General features: G+C 40.0%; 1 protein-coding gene across 7 annotated transcripts in view; it reads right to left on the bottom strand.

Moving 5' to 3' along the window:
• Positions 1 to 13,035, bottom strand: part of nhsl1a (NHS-like 1a) — an 80,350-nt gene that overhangs the window by 25,205 nt on the left and 42,110 nt on the right. The window lies entirely within an intron of this gene.

Genomic DNA, 13,035 nt, shown 5'->3' with positions numbered 1-13,035 from the left:
ATCCCATCCCACAACTGGTACGCATTGAGCTGGCGCAGTACGTCATCATCGTAGAAACAAGAAGCAATGATTTCCTCTCTCCCACTCGCCGTCAAATGAGGCATGAATAAAGCACTCAGCATTTTCACACGTGTGACTGATCAGACGGTCCAGTGACGAGCCCGGCATTTAGATCCTGCATCCGTCCACCCCCCACCACACACACACACACACACCCCAAATGAAGTGCTGCTGACTCGGTTCTTTGTACAGTGTGGAAGAGTCTTATGGGGACAAACGTCTTTCTGTAAAAGGTAAAGCATCATGTTAGGAATATAAAGGGATCATATTCTAAAACAACACAAAAATATAATTGCTAAATTGAAGATGTTGTGCATTCTAAAAAGTGCAATGCATGCTGTAATTTCTACTAAACCATAAATATTTAAACCTAAATCACTTATGAGTCATTGGCTCAACTCCAAAGATCTCTCCTTTCCTTTTAGGGAACATTAATACAGTCAAGGTCATCTCACCCAATTACTGTAATCACTTACTGTCACAAAAAAAATGATGCAGTGATATCATATTACAGTGGCAGACAAAAAGAAGCCAGTACTAGAAGTGCCATACGTTTATTACTGGAAATCCTACTTAATAATGAGAACATTGTTATTAATATTGCTTCAGTGTTTTATCACATATCGTAGAACTTTAAAAATATGATGTTCCTCAACCACTCTTTAAGAGAATTATGTAAAACATGTCCAAAGAATTAGCTTTAGAATTAGGATAACTAACTTGATTGAACAAGTACTGATGAATTAAACCATAGAAGCTCAAATCGGTACTGCCAATTAACCCATTAACCTTTCCCTTCATAACTCCCCCCAAGTCCAGAAGGGGAAGGACTTAACACGTCTTCTGTAATACATGCAAAGCCAGCCACCGCCTATTTTCAAACTGCCTCCCATGCAGCATCGTCAGACTGCCAACATGCTCGGAGGAGAGCGTCGGTCCCCAGCTAACAGACGCCTCTGCCGACCAACATTGCTTAAAGAGTGATGAAGGGAGATGAAGGGGTGCATTGCTTAAAGAGTGATAAAGGGAGATGAAGGGGTGCCATCTACCCACCTGGAGAAAGCTCAACCAATTGTGCTGTCTCTCCGACTCTCGGGCACTGATGGCAATGTGGCAGAGCCAGTAAAGCACTGTTTAACTAAACCTAATACAAAAAAGCAGGGCTTTAACTATGATGATTATAGCATTATCTATTAGAACTGCCATATACAATTATATAGGCTGGTACTATTAGTTATTGGTATTTGTAGCTCCTTGGAATCAGTACCGGTGGTGAAAATCTAAATATCAGGTGGACCACTATTAAAAAAGCAGAAGGAAATACAGAAGAGTTATGCTTATGTCGAATTAGTTTTAGCATACAATGTTTAATTTGTCTGAGAACACTGAATGGTGATGAACCCGGCAGGATGATTGGGCGAAAGCAGGTCCCAGAACATTAAACCGAAAAAAAATTAAAAATGCAAAAATGTAAAAATGATAGCACATGAAATTAAGCCTAATCACAGCACAAAAGTAACCAAACAGATGAAATAACATGACATAAATATAATAATTACAGTTTTCAGATTCTCAGTGCGGCACGTTAAATCTGATATGGCAGAATAACCCTGAGAGAGAAACCACAAGCCTATTAAAATTATGTTGGCTACTGTTGCTTCTTTGATCATGAGGTCCACGTTTTGTCTCTGGTCTTAAGTCAAATTATAGCAGTTATGGGTAAGTTACTACTTTGTTGTAGCTGCAGTCCAAATATGTGAATCCCATTAAAGTTCTTTGGACCAGTGTTGGTAGAAAAGCTATGATTGCCAGAACGGCCTGTCTCCCTAACTTACTTTCACAGTTGGTAAATTCCTATCTGTAGAATCATGGTATCCCAGAGTGTTTTCTAGCTGCCCTAAAGCCATGTGCTTCTGCCTGGCTGATTCTATTGTGTTGTCTGGTTTGGTCTCCTGAAGCAGACAGGCTTGCTAAGGCTCCTCTGCTCCCTTTTACAGTACATTCGAAAAGAAGCAATCACTGCTGGAGCAGAAGCAGCTGGAGCACCTCTGAAGAACCACCATGAGGACATGAGACAATGAGGAAGTGAAGAACATTGCTGAGGCTGACTTTATTAAACATCCTAGAATATCTGGGCAGACAAAGACGCATCACCCCTATAGTCTGATAATTGTTTAGAGGAGGACTGTTTGGAGGACAGCCCACAACTCTAGACGTCTAATGACTTCTTCATTGCACTAAATGGGCTTCATTTGTCAGAAAGACTGACAAGGACTTATGGTATAACCTATGATATGACTTATGACCTAACTGCAACTAGTTCAGAGAGCATGATGACACTAAATAGATGCTTAATTATGTTTTTGTGATGCTGTGAAACCAGCAAAGACTTTACAGGGAGCTTTTGCACCAGTTCAGCTGAGCAAAAGTTTGATACCTTCAATGTGAAATCATTTCTAGGTGAGTTCTGTTTCATTCAGCAGTAACTCTTATGTAACAAGAGCTGCTGGAGCTCCAGGAGAGTTTTATTTTAGTAGCTCAATGTCCTGATTTTACTCCCCATGGATATGATATACTGATGTACTGAAATAGTAAATGAAAGTATAGTAAAATAAACACTGGTAACCTACAAAGATAGGATTGCTGCTTTTAATAGGTTTCTATATGGAAAAAAGAGTCAATTTACTGTACTGTGATGAATGCTAAAACCGTCCAAATATACAAGATACCATGATGATCCATTTTTAACCTCACTGCAATTAAGTAGGAACTAGCACATTGACTGTACTGAACTAGCAATATTTCTAACCATACGTTTGTGTGAGAATTTATCCTTACATAAAAAAACTGAAATGATGTCTTTAGTCATTACTTTAGGCATTTTACTGTAGATCAAAAAGAAATTAAAGTATACATTTATGGCATTTAGCTGATGCTCTTATTCAGACATGTGACGTGTTATCTGAATCATGTTACAAAGGTAGGCAAATACAATGATTTATTATATATTTATTATAAAGTTACTTGTTCTGGGATATTGATACTTTTTTTAACTAACCAACAACAATCAAAAATGCTTTTAAATGAATTGTGTCGACCCCAACTGTGTTAAAACAACCAAAGCTGAACACTCATATGGATGAAACAAGGCTCGAACTGACGTCTGATTTGTAAATAATTCCACAGTCCACTTTTTGTTTGTATGATTATACATCTGAAAGGTTAAAAATAGGCATTTGTGAGTTTGGCAGAATACTCTTACACAGACTGGTAAACACATTTAGATTGGGTCCTTTATGCAGTCCAAGATAACTGCTAATTTACATTTATAGCATTTAGCTATATTAGCATTTAGCTTATTCAGAGCGACTTACAAGGTTACTCGTATTACAGAGGTTACTCCTATTGCAGTGTTAGGAGTCTTGCTTAAGGACTCGTATTGGTGTAGTGCACCCAGATCCCTGGTCTCTCACATGGTGTAATTGCTCATGGCAGCTAGTGGTTTTATCTGTTGCACACAGACATACCCCTACATTAGATTAAGTGGAATAAGTGGATTTAAACAGTACAGTATGACCCATAATGTTCTATAACGTCAATTTGGCATCAGAAAGACATTGGACTTTTGGTTGGAAATCATACAAAGTCACCAACACTATTGTATCCATACCTCACAACTAAATGTTCTTATTTTATGTCAATATGACGTTGGCATGAGACTTTTGGAAGACATCACAACTTAAAACCAACCAAATCTCAATGCCAGCTGTCATCACTATTCTACATCACACTGCAGCTGGCATTAGTACTGACACTGAATTGTCATCACCCAGCATCACAACCTACATTGAACCAAGTAACATGTCTGTGGACATTGGTGGTCCGCTGGTTGGAATGGAACTTGTCTTACAAAGCAGCAAAATAAGACTCTGGGATGCGTCTGTCAGCTCCAGTAAATGAGACTGAATTTGGTTGAGCGTTCTCACATGTCAAACATGCCATCCCCTATTTTCTCCAATCCGGTTTGAAATCAATTTTCCCTATAATGAAGGAAGGATCTACGTGGTTCTTTTATTCAGTGCAAAAAAATCACATTCTCCCCAGTTCCCCGATTAGAGCTCCACCATATGCAAATGAACATTCACAACAATCACTTTCATATTCATATATTCAGAACCGTGATGCTCCTCGTGGGAAAAAGGTCAGTTTTACCACCCTTAATCAGAGGGAAGAGCCAACACAGGGACAGTAAAATCATCACTGATTAGATGTGAGAGTCCAAATACAGCACAGAGTCCACTTAACAAGAGAGGAGAGAGTGGGCACTTTCAGTGATTATGGCAAGTCACATGAGGCCTGCCGACATCAGCACGGCAAGCTCTTATCGTTTGTCCTCCATCCCTCGTTCCTCACAATGAAGCCATTCAGGTCCAATGTCATCAGTCATTTGCAGGTCAACAGCCCCTTCTCAATCTGTGACTGTGGATCGGACGCTGGAGAAGAATCCACTCAACAAACATCTATGCCGCCTGTCAAATGAGGACGGCCTGTTTAAGGACACCTTGCATGTGAATTCTCTCAGTTACAGTTACACTCTTAAAAATCAAGGTGCTGCAAGGGGGGGGGGGGGGGGGGGGTTATTGAGCGATCCTGTAGAACAAACACTTTTGGTTCAATATAGAACCATGTTTTTAATGGAGGTGTGTGAGTGTGAGGAAACCTTCGTCACATCTCACCATTTACACTCAGGTTTCTCAGGAAACTGCTGCGTCCAGACAAGTAGGCTTCCCTCGAACAGCATTTACAACTGGGAATAATACAATGTTTCATGACCATGTCTGCAGCTCTCCCAAACTGCTCATCAATGGAAACCCCCTATTGTACATGCACCTTCAACAGGTCATATGTGAAAATAAATAACAGCAGGACAAAAGTCTCCAAGCCAACCCTGTCGGAGGCTTAAGCTCTTTTCATGGTTATTACACACCACAAAACTTGACCGTTTCTTTTCAATGACCCAACTCTGTGTAGGCTTTATTACTATGGTAACCATGTGTTAGTGGGGTGGGGGGCATGATAAACACCCTCAACATGACAACTATATCTCTCAATTCAAAAAGAAAACATGTTATGTTATGATGGATGAAAGTATTGGGACACCTACACATTGCACCTACAGGAGCTAATATGGCATTCCATTCTAAATCCCCAGGCTATACTATGGAGTTTGTCCCTCTTTCCATCTCTAACAGTAGGTTTGGAACCCTGCAGTTATTGAGTCAGCACAGCGTTGGAGACTTTTATGCACTATGCGCTTTATCTTTACTCAGTCTGCATCTCTTATACGGCAGGGAATACATTACTGAGCTGACTTGTTGCAATAGAGGCATCCTATTACAGTGCCATGCTTGGATTCTGTGAGCTCTTTAGAACCACCCATCCTTTCACTAATGTGTGTAAAGGCAGACTGCATGGCTGGGTGCTTGATTTTATAAACCGGCGACACTGGGACTGAATGAAGGAGAGGGGAGGGGAGGGGTGTCTGTCTGTAGCGTCTGTAGCAAGCAGGCGTTTTGAGTGGGCTGCTGTAGGAAGGTCACTATCACCTTAAGCACTGCAGCCCCCAGCCCACAGCTACTGCTGCAGCCCCCAGCCCACAGCTACTGCTGCAGCCTCCAGCCCGCAGCTACTGCTGCAGCCTCCAGCCCGCAGCTACTGCTGCAGCCCCCAGCCCGCAGCTACTGCTGCAGCCCCCAGCCCGCAGCTACTGCTGCAGCTCCCTAGCCCACAAGCAGTGCTACAGTGCACAGCAAAAACTCTTAGCCCCCAGCCAGTGCTGCAGCCCCCAGCCCACATTAACTACTGCAGTCCACAGCTACTGCTGCAACCCGCAGCAAAAACTGTAGCCCCCAGGCACTACTGCAGCCCCCAGCCCCACATTAACCACTGTGGTTCACAGCTACTGCTGCAGCCCCCAGCCCCACATTAGCAGCCTGCATCAAAAACTGTAACCCACAGCCCCCAGCAGTTACTGTAGCCCACAGTCACTGCAGCAGCCCCCAGCCCACAGTCACTGCTGTAGCCTCCAGCCCTTAACCAGCCTAAGGTGTGCTGCATTAGCTCAGTGCAGACAAAGCACTAAAGACAGCACACACTTCAGACATTTGCACACACTGCTTACACATCACGCAACACACAGAGAATCAGAACCCTTTAAGGTCAGTGTTACAGCAGATCTTTTTTCACACAATGAAACTGACAAGCTGTCTCCTCAGAACTGCTATTTGTTTATTGCAGTGCTGGCCTCTGCAGCACTGAGCACAAATTGCATTTGATGAGAATTCTAACAATGTATTTATCACATCTCAACCGATCTCATATGTATCCAAGTGTTCTGCCGAGCAGAAAGGGTCACTATGGGATGCAGCAGATGTCTGTTTTCACACCTTGGAAATGACATGTTAATGAAACTAATTGAGTGGCTTGAGAGTGGCTAATCGTTAATTGTTGCTAATTGTTCATCCCTATGGCATCACTGACCTCTGCCAAATGAATTTCACTAAATATGCAAATGAGAGCCATAACAAATCTATGTATTTATTTATTTATGCATCCTGACCAATCTTTTTCATACCAGTCTCATACTGGGTGGCCAATTATAGATCTATGCGATAGATTATGTATTAAATGCAACTGAATTCTAAGTTGAATGTAAATGACTGTCTAATAAATGTATCCCTATATCTAACCCTAACCCTGACCTTATTCTTACCCTGAATCAACCTTAAATCCTAACTATAACCCTAATCTTACCCCGAATAAACCTTAAATTCTAACCCTAACCATGACTTTAATCTTACCTCTGAATCAAACCTAAACACTAACCCTAACCCTAATCTTACCCCGAATCAACCCTAATTACTAACCCTAATCTTACCCTGAATCAACCCTAAATTCTAACCCTAACCTTAGCCTGAATCAACCCTACATTTTAATCCTAATCTTACCCTGAATCAACCCTAAATACTAACCCTTACCCTGACCTTAATCATACCCTTGAATCAAGCCTAAATTCTAACTGCAATTTTACCCCGAATAAACCCTAAATTTTAACCCTAACCCTAATCTTACCCTTGAATCAACCCTAAATTCTAACCCTAACCTTACCCTTGAATCAAGCCTAAATTCTAACCCTAACCCTAATCTTACCCTTAAATCAACCCTAAATTCTAACCCTAATCTTACCCTTGAATCAACCCTAAATACTAACCCTAACCCTAATCTTACCCTTAAATCAACCCTAAATTCTAACCCCAACCTTACCCTTGAATCAACCCAAAATATTAACCCTAACCCTAATCTTACCCTTAAATCAACCCTAATCTTACTCCGAATCAACCGAATCAACCTTAAATCCTAACTATAACCCTAACCTTAATATTACCCCAAATAAGCCTTAAATCCTAACCTTAACCTTAATCTTACAATTGAATCAATCCAAAATTCTAACCCTAACCATAACCTCTGCAGGGTTACATTTAATACACCGAAATTTATATTATATACGTTCAGTTTAATAGATATTTAGTTAAATGTCAGTTGAAAGTCAGGTCAGCATCAGCATAATGGACCATCCACATAAAATAATTTACATAGGAACATAGGAACATAGTAACTTCAAAAGAAAGTAATATATATATATATATATATATTTTTTTTTTTTTTTTCTTTTTTTTTTTTCTTTTATTCATGTAATGTTGACACTATATAAAGAACAACTGCCAGATTCACATTATGTCAAAAAGTGATATCATGTTTTTTTAAATACTTTTCTACGTCATCAACATGTGTTCACTCACCAATGCAAATTCCACATTAGTCCAAAATAAAGTGACTCTGGTTCTGAAAAGAAGAAGCACTGTATAATATCATGTCTACAGTGTATTGCTGCAAATAGGCCACAGTGAATAAACGCAATGCCTAAAATATCCCTTAGTACAGAGACATCACAGTGGACAGACCCAGAGACAGAGGACATAAATAATACAGGAGCCCCTCTTTACTCTGTCTGCCCGGCATATGCAGCTTATTGATCTGTGAAATGTGTGCCCCACCAAGAGATCGACGAAAGTGTGCCAATATGTGTGTCAGAGAACTGGGCCAGTGCCAGCAAAATGGGAAATATGACCCCGCTTCAATAAATCAGCAGAGAATACCAGGGCCTATTTGGGATCTGTTACACGCCTTCATTAGAGGATATCTGAGTAGGGGTGGAGTTGTGTGGACCTTCTAAGTGCCTCACTTCTTCTTTCAGCATTTAGGTGCTGAAAATACCTAAAACAAAGAATTGCTGGAACTATAGGGGTGGTTTGTAAAATGCATGTGCCATCTTATCTTTGAGGCAGCTGTCATTTCGCTTTGTAGCTTCAATTTAGTCAGTTTAAACATGTAAACAGCATTTTTAAAGTTTATGATGCATAATTGAATTTTGTCTTTCCTCTCATTTGTTGAGCCAAATGAAATCTAGAGCATGTTTGACGAAATGAGAAATGGAAGGTTTTGGACCAGGTCCCAGACAGCTGGCCTACTGACCAACATTTTTTTTTACATGACATTCCACAATTAAAGATTGGAAAAAAAAAAAACATCATGTTACAGGCAGATGAGCTCAGTTAGGCAGACTCAGTCAGTCTGCATTTCTCTCACAGAGGACAGCTATACATTAGGCCAAAGCTCACTGGCTTGCTGAAATGTGACAACAGGAGAGAAAGAAAAGTAGCCACTCACAGTGGGCTCTTGAGTTCAGCTTATGTTACTGCCTCTCGTGCTAAAAGACAAGATCACATTCTGCTTTATGTAAGAGACTAAACTAAACCAGTTTGTTTAAAAAAAAACCCATTAATCTAAAGACGCAAAGGCTTTTTATTCATTTTCCTTTCATATTTTGTCATTCAGCAGGTCTGAGAGAAAAAAAATCACCAAATACTCAGGACCTTGTTTCCCAAAAGCGTCTTAGTTTTAAGCTCATCTTAAACTGGTAGAGAAAGTCTTCAGTGGGATTCATCCCAATTCATTCAACACTTTAAGAACCATCTTTGTGCAAAGATGCTTTTGAAAAACCCAGCCCAGATCAGATGGGACAAAGACAACGTCTTCAGAAATTGAGTTTTACATTTGAAAATATGCCAAATAATTTTATTGATAACAACAATAAGTGCATGCTTTTATCCACTATTTTCATTTCACAGTGCAGCTTGCACCCAGAGGACAAAGACATCAAAGCTAACTGTATTTCCGCTAATTCATTCATTATAAATGTATAAAAAATGAATGAATAAATACAGTAGCCATGTGATGTCTCAATAATAAACTACCGTACTTGTTTTTTTTTTTTATACTAAAAGTACTTTTCAAAAGCAGCACACTGTATCTCACTTCGGAAACCTTCTACCCATCAGCCTATCTGGTCTATCTTTTCACTAGTACACTGACTGGACAAAGACTGACATGTCTGCCCAACGAGGCACGTCATAAACCTGACAGTTTGTTATTGCCTCATATTTGTGTCCTCATTCAGTTACTTTATAGTGTTTAGTAATGAAGGGCCTATCTTTCATATGATGGTTCAAATAGTTAGCGGGAACATTTCCTACATTGGCTAAGAAGATGCCTAGGCTACTAAAACAAACCTTACATCAACTTTACATCAAGTGAAGGTTCTTTAGATCTTGAAAAGACTCTTCACACTCATACATCTCTATTACAAATAAGGTTCTTTATGGAACTAAAAGTGGTTCTTCTATAGCATCACTCAAAGAACCCTTTAAAGTACCTTACATACATATTTTACAGTATTTTAATTTCTACGAAAATACAAAACACTGCAGTATATAGTCATTTTATCATCATCAATCCCAGCAAATACAAAATCTCAAAATACTGTTTTTTCTATTGGGCATTTCAAATACATCATCAATAAACACTACCCACCCAATAGCAAATATTACTGTAAGGCACAGTCACAGTGTCAGGGTATTAGCACTTGCAGCTGTCTAGCACCATAGTGAAGTCTGTTGTTGATCAGCTCAGTAAGCTCTGTATCATTATGTTTATACTGAAATGATTTCAGCCATGGGCTCGATATTCCAAGCTGCTTTTGTGCAGCTACTTTGGGCATAATTGAACAGAGCCGAGTGCCATCTGGTGGCCGAAATACAGGTTTCAGAAATTAAAAAACCATGAAAACCAAAGAAAACTAATATTTAAAGGAAATTCGATGCGCAAAACAGGTGTCTTACATATCCATTTGAATGGACCAGGAGGTCCTCTGTTGTGTTCTGATCTGGTTTACACTGAGCATGCTGAGCTGAGCTGCAGCTGCATTGGGCATAAAGCCTATTTGAAAGTAATTACACTCATTAGAAAGCATTAGAAGTGTTTACCATGCAAGCCTTATGGGGTACAGACTGCGGGGGAGCGTAGATTAAGGTCTGTAGAACATTACTGTTGTAGGACATAGAGGTTTGTAGACCACACCAACCAGAAGAAAGCCTTGAAACACCTGCATCTACAAAAGCATTTCATGACAACTCAAATAAACCTACATAAATACAGTATAAAAAAGGCTGATTCTGATGTAATTTCCCCCCAAAAGGTTTTCTAACAATTGGTTTTTGCTAAAAAAAAAAAAGGCATTACACATATTTGTATAAGTTTGTGAGTGAGTGGTCAGGAAAGGCATTTTTATAAGCCATATCAACACTGTCCTTCATGAAAAGTGTTACCAAAAGTTCTACTGTCAAGCAGAACATAGAGCTCTGACTGTATTTCAGGTCACATGCAGTGCAGCCCTGGAGAGACATCTGTCTACATCTTGTGCGTAAAAGGGACAGCTAGCTCTGCGGGAGGGATAAGCTTTTAACACAGTGTAAAGTGATCATTACTGTCACTTGCTAAGGACAGGAGCTTAAGCACACTGTCCAAAAGTATGTAGACACGACTTCTAATTACTGAATTCAGCTACTTTAAAAGCCTATATCTTTCTTCCCAGAAGAGTAGAGGATCTATCTGCTGTAAAAGGGGGGTAAACTCTCCATCATTAACCTTGATTTCATAAGGAGAGTGTAATGCAGGCATGAAAACTAAAATGCTCCCACTCTATTTAGTGAAACTATCCATACCGATCAGCCATTAGGACCACCTGTCTAATGTCATGTAGGTCTACCTCTATCTTTACTGTATCTCTGAAGGCGTCCTGTGGTATCTGGCATAAGCTAACAAGACGCTAGCAGCAGATCCTTTAAGTCCTGTAAGTTGGGAGGTGGGGCCTCCATGAGCATCAGTGAGCCTTAGGTGCGAGAGTTCTGACCCAGTTGTCTAGCCGTTACACTTTGGCTCTGAGTTGGCTCAGACCTTTACGCTCATTTGCCCATTTTTCCTGCTTTCAACACTGCAACAAAGACAGTGGTTAAGCCATCTGCCTTTTGTCAAAACACAAATGAACTAACCATACATGCCAGATAAAAAGAATACCCTTCAGGTGGAGCCTTATTCTAATTTCTATAAGAATATTAACACGATTAAAACGATGCATAAGGAGTGTGGGTAGACCACACGAGACTCCCGTGCTGCATCCGCACAGGGGGAAAACAGCAAGCATGTGGAAAACAGTGCAGTGTTTCTGGTTGCCGTAGTGACCCTGCAGCTTAAACACCCTGCTGTTTTTCCAACTGGTAAATGTGAAATCACTATCACAGCTGTTTTCTAACTGCAGTCTGCAGTTCCTCAGCTTTGCCCTAGGATTGGTCTGGCTTTGCCCCACAACTCTTGTGTTAGGAAAAGCGATGTCCCATTGCCCCTTTGGAGCTGGGATATCATAAATCATATCATATCATAAATATCCTGTTTGTGAGATATATAATTCCATAAAACATACACTATATGTCCAAATGTTTGTGGACACTTCTAATTAATGCATTTAGCTACTTTATGTTGCAACCATTGCTGACACAGATGGTCTAATCCCTGTAAAACAAAATTGCCAAAAGAACAGGTTCTCTGGAATGATGGTGTTCCATCCAATACTTTTGGGATGAGTTGGGGAGTTGACAATGAGGTTGGACCTCACTACTGCTCTCATCACTAAATGCAATCAAATCCTCACAGTAATGCACCTCCAAGTTTTCTAGTAGAAAACCTACCCTGGACAGTAGAGACAGTTACTCAAACAAAAGCAGGATACACTTTTTTAATACTCTTGATTTCAGAGGAAATGAGGAGGTGCCCCAATACTTTTGCCCATTGTGATAGGACAGAACTGTACCCTTCAAAATAAAGGGGTCTTTATTAATTGGTAAATAACCTTCAGTTCTTCATTCTCATAACTGCATTACTATCATCAGTCTATCACTGTTAAAGACCCTAAAATAGAACCCTGTGGGACTCCACAAAAGTTGTTGTCAGATAATACACAGTAGTTTCTGCATTAATAACAGGTTTAATAACAAAATAATAAACCTAAGGTTTAAGAGTTAACCCTTTATAATGGAACTAGAAATGGCTCTTCTATTGCAGTGACATTTTCTTAAGGTTAATTTCATGCACTGAATCCTATTTAACTCTGAAGATTAAGATGAGTCTTGAATAGGATTTTCTATTTTGAAGATTTTTGCCAAGGAGCCATGTAAAATGTACAGTGCCAACAGGAATTTTAGAGCTAGACTAAATAGAATGGTTCATATCCATTGTTATATTGATGATATCTTGTAAAATTACTGTCCGCCAGTCTAATGAGAATATAATCACACATTCATACTGAACAGAGCGAACAGCGGGCACATCCACATGAAAGAGACAGCCCTGCCAAAGGACTGTCATGCAATTTAAGGTTTATGCTAAAAGTGGGCTGGAAGGGGAAGAGGGATGAAATGAAAGAAGGTAAGAAAGCTGGCCTATGTTCCCTGTGAGCACATGATT

The sequence above is a fragment of the Salminus brasiliensis genome, chromosome 10 (genome assembly GCF_030463535.1).
Source record: "Salminus brasiliensis chromosome 10, fSalBra1.hap2, whole genome shotgun sequence".
Taxonomy (NCBI): domain Eukaryota; kingdom Metazoa; phylum Chordata; class Actinopteri; order Characiformes; family Bryconidae; genus Salminus; species Salminus brasiliensis.
This window is presented reverse-complemented; position numbering and strand designations above follow the sequence as displayed.